The sequence below is a fragment of the Mesoplodon bidens genome (genome assembly GCF_964165515.1).
Source record: "Mesoplodon bidens genome assembly, chromosome: 10".
Lineage (NCBI taxonomy): Eukaryota > Metazoa > Chordata > Mammalia > Artiodactyla > Ziphiidae > Mesoplodon > Mesoplodon bidens.
In genome coordinates, this window is record NC_138172.1 from 43,354,154 (window position 1) to 43,360,348 (window position 6,195).

The 6,195-nt window shown below is 45.5% G+C and overlaps 1 long non-coding RNA gene across 1 annotated transcript; it reads left to right on the forward strand.

Moving 5' to 3' along the window:
- Positions 1 to 3,165: 3,165 nt before the first annotated feature.
- On the forward strand, positions 3,166 to 5,926 carry LOC308623616. Its single transcript, XR_014016855.1, has 3 exons — positions 3,166 to 3,320; positions 5,657 to 5,757; positions 5,853 to 5,926. It is a non-coding gene; the product is annotated as an uncharacterized lncRNA (long non-coding RNA).
- The last annotated feature ends 269 nt before the right edge of the window (positions 5,927 to 6,195 follow it).

Consider the following 6,195-nt stretch of genomic DNA (forward strand, 5'->3'; position numbering starts at 1 on the left):
TTATACCTAAGTGTTATATGAAAAGGATTATTGATGATTTACTGATACTAAAGACTTGGTTCACGTTAAGCCCTCGAGTCCTTTGTTTAGAGCATCATTTGTGTCCAACCTGTTTTCTTCTCCTGAAACCCTATTGTCCACCTTGAACTGGTCTAATCTTGCTTGATCCCATGTTTCCCCACTATCCCTCTGCAGAACCACCTTTTGTACCAAATGCAATTGCATTCCTGTCTTTTGAATGACATCTGCTGCAAAAATAGCTTTTTACATAGGCCTTGCAGATTTCAAAATATTTTTTTTAAACTAACCTGTCTTTATATCTTCGGAACTATTCTATGAGATAGACAGCTTGGGGATTGTTATTACTCATTTTATGAATGAAAAAAGAAGATACCAATGGTCGTGACTTGCAACTTCATGCTAAAGCCCCAGGTCTCTGGGGTTTCAATCTGCTGAACCATTCTGCTTCAGTACCCTAGTTTCTAGAAACATTTCCAGTTTTCCCAAAAGTGGGAAGAATTTATTATGTAGGTTGAGTTGTCTACAGAGAAGATAGCTCTAAGATATTTCAGGGTTTTTTTTTTAAGTTTTAAAATCAGGGAAGAAATAAGTTTTCTGAATTTCCAAATAGGACTGGTTCCTATATTAGATAGGTTAAATATTTTTACTTCCTGAGAGCAAAGTGGACTGAATCAGAGAAGATAGTGAGTTGGCTAAGTTTTCCTTTTTCTCTTTATTTCTGGGACTAGTATTTTATCTCCTCTTTGTTGAAATATTGTAAGTCATGGGTGAAAGAGTCGCACTTTGTGGTTCTTAGTAGAACTTCTGTGTTCATGAGGTTTCTCAAAGGTAGTATTAGAGGTCCTCTAGCTATGTGAGAGTTTTTGAAAATCTAATAGAAATGGTAGATTTCCATGTGGTAAATCCATGGATCTTAAAATGTCAAGCTTCTTTACTTTTGGCTGGAATTTAATGCACCTGATTAGAAGCCCTGTTTGGCAGCACATGGGCATGACTGGTTAATTTTTTTGAGAGTTGTCATTTGTTTGTAGACAAGGAGTCGGTGAGGAGAGAATATAATCAAGTGACTGGTCTCCTAAGGCTCCAGATACTTGGGAGTCTGAGATCTGTGCTGCAGTGAGGGAAGATGTCCACCAGGTGGCACCAAGGATTTGCTTAACTGTTGGCTCCCCAGCTAGTTAGTGACTGGACCACCTGAAGCCCATTTAAACTTCTCCCCCACCTTGTAAACTATGGCTCAGCTGCAGCCACACCTTCAGCTCTGGTCCCTGACTTCCCCTGCACCCACCCACTCAGCGCTGCTGCTGCTGCTCTGTATCGGCGTCTCACCACACTGTGGGTGTTGACTCTTCCCCTGGATGGGAAGCTTCTTGAGAGCAGCGCCAAATGAATTTACTTTAAAGCTTATTCCTTTCGCTATTTCCAGCAGTGCCGGGCACAGGACCTCTGAGTTGCAGTGTTGAGTTAATATCTCTTGGTGATCTGTGGGCTAGTTGTGACCCTTTCAGTATGTTTTTTATCTTGAAGGGCATGTTTATTTTCCCAGCTGCATAAATGACTTGCTGGAGGGGGTTGTGTAGTTTCATAAACCTTACTCTAAACTGCCCCCTGACCAACCACTTTCACTAACTTCCAAGACAGTTATAGAGACCATTCCTGTGGAATGATGGGTCTTCCCTGCAGCCCTGCAGTTGGCCTTGGCGGTGGGACTTCCCTGCGTGTTAGGCAGCAGATGGCCTCGGAGTTGTTAGGCTGTGCGCCGTGTGGGTAGGAGCTTGGGAAAAGCAGAAAAGAATCCTCTGTAGCTCTCATCCCTCTGCCTTATCTGGGCTCCCAGCGGGGCCTCCCACAGCAAGTGGGTTTGGCCTGGAAGGAAGGCCTCTTGCCAAGGAAGGGCCGGCCCGGGAGGAGCAGTAGTACCACAAGCATATAGTAGCTGGATTGTGTCATTTTATTGGAGACCATTAAGGAAATGGACGTTCATTTTTTTCTTTTTCAGAAAGCAGATAATGGCTTCTAAGCCAATTGGAAGGAAATTTGAAAAGGTTTCATAACAGTGTTATTTCATTATTACAGCCAACCTCCACAGGCAACCAAGTTGTTTTCAGGCCTGACCCTGGCTCTGGCTTTTTCGTTGTGTGGATACCTTTCCAAAGTGTTTGATCTGATGACACATTCAGGGGTTCTGTGTTTGATAGCAGACCCAAGAGTGTGCGGAACTCTGAGCAAACAGCATTTACATTTACCTAATGTAATTTTAAAAATGAGCCACAGTCTAGGTGATACTGGAGATGGTAATACTGATGTGGTGTGCTTGGCTGCTTCTTGAAAGGCTGTTTGTTTAGCTCCCTAGTGAATTTGATAAACCAAGGCCATATTTTTATTTCTAGAGCTGGGAGTTCCCCAAGCTGGCCGTTTTGACCTTTGAATGTTAGGAGCCCCAAAAGTTCTGATTATGAGACAAGGAAAAAGCAACAGCTTTTCTTGTCCATTAAAAAACCCAGGACCCACTCCTGGCATTCCTTTGTCCTACAAACAGAGCAGAGAATGGGACCCTTGCTCTTTGGGGTGGTGTTACTTTAAAGACAATCAGAATCTACCTGTTAAATGCTCATCTTCTCTGTGAGTCTGTGTTTTGGTTTATTATTACCTTTGGCAGCTGAATTTAAATCCATTGGGGGTGGGGTGGGGTAGGGTAGTTTGTAAGTACGTTTTCAGAAATGCATCTAAAAGTCTTTTCAGGAAAAATTTGGGACCTGCTAGTGCAAATTAGCATCGCAAATATGGCTGCTTTGTTTTTAGGTGATTGGCGAGGACAATGTGGCGGTGCCCTCCCACCTCTGCAAGGTGATCCTGGCGCGCAGAAGCCCGGGGTCCACTGAGCCCCTGGCACTAGGGGCTTCGTGGTGCCCAGCAAGGCCATTGGCTTCCAGCCCCAATTAAGTGAGCTCCAGGTGAGCCTGCAGGACCTGGAGAAGTTGTCAGGACTAGTGTTTTTCCCTCATCTGGATGGAAATAGTGACATCATGAACATCTGCTTGGTGGACACCTGTAAGCTCCTGGATTTCAGGAAGTTCACTCTGAGCACAAGAAAGATTCAGGGAGCCCAATCGGTACTCAGACTGGAAAATCCTTTCATGGAAAATTTGCGGAACGCAGGCATTGAACCCAGTGAGGACTTCATGACTCACTGCAAGAAGAAGCTGGAAGAACTCAAAGCTCAGAGCAGTCAGGAGTCCTGGAAAGAAAGCCCTCGTAGTTCACCTCTCAGAAGTGTGACGTTGTCTGTAATGAAGCAGGTGCAGCCTCTTTGGGGTACTATGTTTTAGTGGCTCTGCTTTAAAATGATGGACTCCTAAATTTCAGACTAAATTTCTCCCCCAAAGATCAAAGATGTCAAATGTTTTGGCTGGTATTTTATTTGACGTGGGAAACTAAGGAAACTGTTAACTTGTGTCAAGTTAACAGGAGGGCTGTGTCTGTAGGATGACTCTGTGTGTGTGTCCCTCTGGATGTATTGTATGTGAAGGCATTATATTTTCTGCCTCCAAATCATACAGTGTCTTTGATGTATCTGCTCAGCCTTCGTGGAACCCAATATTGTACGTGTTCTTTCCCTGGGACTTGAACTGGTCTTAGAGATGGCTTTTGGATATCCCCTATGCATTGTCCTTACCATGTGTGTCATATATTTGTTTCTTGTTCCTCCCCTCATGGGCCTGCTGTTCCTCCTCTTCTGTCAACTACATTTTCTGCTCACTTAGTATGTTCTATATACTAAGCTCAGTGCTTTACATGTATTATCCTACAACTACCCCCTGAGGGAAATACCACTATCCTCATTTTACCCAAGAGGAGATTGAGGCTTAGAGAGCTGAAGTATTTTTCCCAAGGTTCATCTTCCCAAAGAAGTAATCCACAAGGAATGGGCACACAACATGGGGTACATTAAAATCTTCCCCGACACAGAGGCTTTTGACTCAGAAAGACATATGTCCTGAGTGATGTAAGGGGTGTCTGTGATCCTGGGGCCTGCTTGGTAAGAGGGGTCTGGTTCCTTGTCTGCCATCAAGCCAAAGGGACTTTAATGTCCTCTGACTTGAACCCTCCTTAGTTCTTTGGGAAGAAACAGTCACAGGTATTTGAAGGTTAAAGGTCAGTGCTTTGGGGGGTTTATCAGAGTCCCTATTTGCCTTCAGAAATGCAATTCTTCTAGTGCCTGGCTGGTGCCAAATCGATGTGTTCCCTGCTTTCCAGATGGGCTTTTTGTTCTAGAGATTGAGGAACCTTAGAAGGGTCTGTGCCCACAGATTCACCAGCTTGTGGCCCACTCACCTGTGTGCCAGCGTGCCTACCTGGATGGCATACATAGGGCTGGTGGTTGGCCCAAAGACCCAAAAACAGTTACCTCTGGGGAAAACAGTGGCTGTTTTCTGAGCCAGATCTCTAGATTTAGGTTTATGTGGAATCCTTTCATGGGCTGTCATAAGTGTAGGCAGTAAAATATCTTAAAATAGGACACAGGAACTTGTCTGACTGTGTCCTATCACTGCTGTCTTTCCAAGTGCTGTTACTAGAACAGTTTTCATGGTGCCTTGTGTTTGTCTCTAACAGACATGCCAAGGCTTTAAGATAAAGGTAAGATGATAATGATTGACATTATTCTGCTTTATTTGGGTAAAAAAGAAAGAAGTTGGAGGGTCAGAACACTGCAGCCCAATTAATACCTGCCTGTTTTATCCCACAGTTCCCCATTAGCTTGTGCCAGTCTTTTTCTTCTCAGGAAGAAAGAGCCAGAATGTCATTGTGACCAAAAAATCTGTTACTTTCTCTCCTTGTTGGAGAGGTGACAGTGGGGTCTGGGGTTTTTTCCAGGAGCCCGAGGGCGGCTCTGTGGGAGAGGTCCTACCGCCCATCTCAAGAGGCAAGCCCCCATCCGCTGTCCCCGGGGCCTGTCACTACATTCTCCTCTGACCTGAATTTCCAGCAGCCCTGGGGTTATTCCCATGCTGTTCTCACTCCTGTGTCACCACCTCAATGGTAGAGAATCTTGATTTTTAGGTCAATAAATTAAAGTGTCTTAACATGTTTTTAGTTCCTATGAAAAATGTTACCTGGTCATTGTGAAAAGAAGAGATAACTACTCATAATTAAAAAAGCAGTCTCCCAGTCCTCATTTTTATATGTAAAAGTTTTGTTGATATACGACAAGTGATGCTTGAATTGTTGTCTCAACACTTCCTCTAAGAGTCCCTCCAAAACAAACTTTGAAATGTAAACACTGGGTAGAGTTCAGGATTTTCCTCTGGATCAGATCACTTCTGCCATCCCCGTGGGACTGTTGAGTACTTGGACTCAGATGCAGCAGAGCCCTAGGCCTCCCCCCAGCATCAGGTGTGTCCCTCTGGTCAAAGAAGCACCTTATTACTGACCTGAGCCAATCACCATCCAGCCGGGCCCTCTCCGGATCCTGCCGTGGTCTCAGGCTGCACCTGGGACTCTGCCTTCCACTCTGTTTATGCTCAGGGAGCCCCTGGTCTGAGGGAGGCTGCCGAGGGAGAAGGACCCAGGCTCTGCTGCTGGGACCCCCCTCTGGGGGTGAGGGACTCACTCCCTAACCTCTCTCCACCTGCAGTAACATCTTTATTTCGAGACTTCAGGCTCTTTGGTCTACGGATTGAGACTATTTCACCAATATCGTATGCAGCAAAGGGGAACCTTACACAAGTGGCAAAGGTAGGATGGGTGTGCTAGCCCCTTAAATACCTGCTAGTGTTTCTGCCCTTGTGCCTCCATCTTCAAATGACTGAAAACCTCCTTCCCTCCTTCAGGACTTAGAATAGAGCCCAGCAGGAGATACAGAGTCTGATCTTGAGGGAATGGCTTCCTGCAGAGCTGGGCTCAGCCTGCAGCCCTGCTCTTGGAGTGACTGAGTATTACCATGTCGCCTGTGTTCCCTGCCTTGATCACGAGTCCATAAATATCATTGGCATTAACAAGATGAATCTCAAATTTCCCGTCAGCGGCCTGTCCCCGACCCCAGGGTCCACTGTTCTGTTCCCTGCTAACTCCCTACCACGTCCACCCTGTGTGCCCTTCCCCTTTCTGGGCCCTCACTCTTCTCCTTGAGCCTCTAATTCATTCTGGTGGAGCTGGTCAGGGGTGGCCTCACAT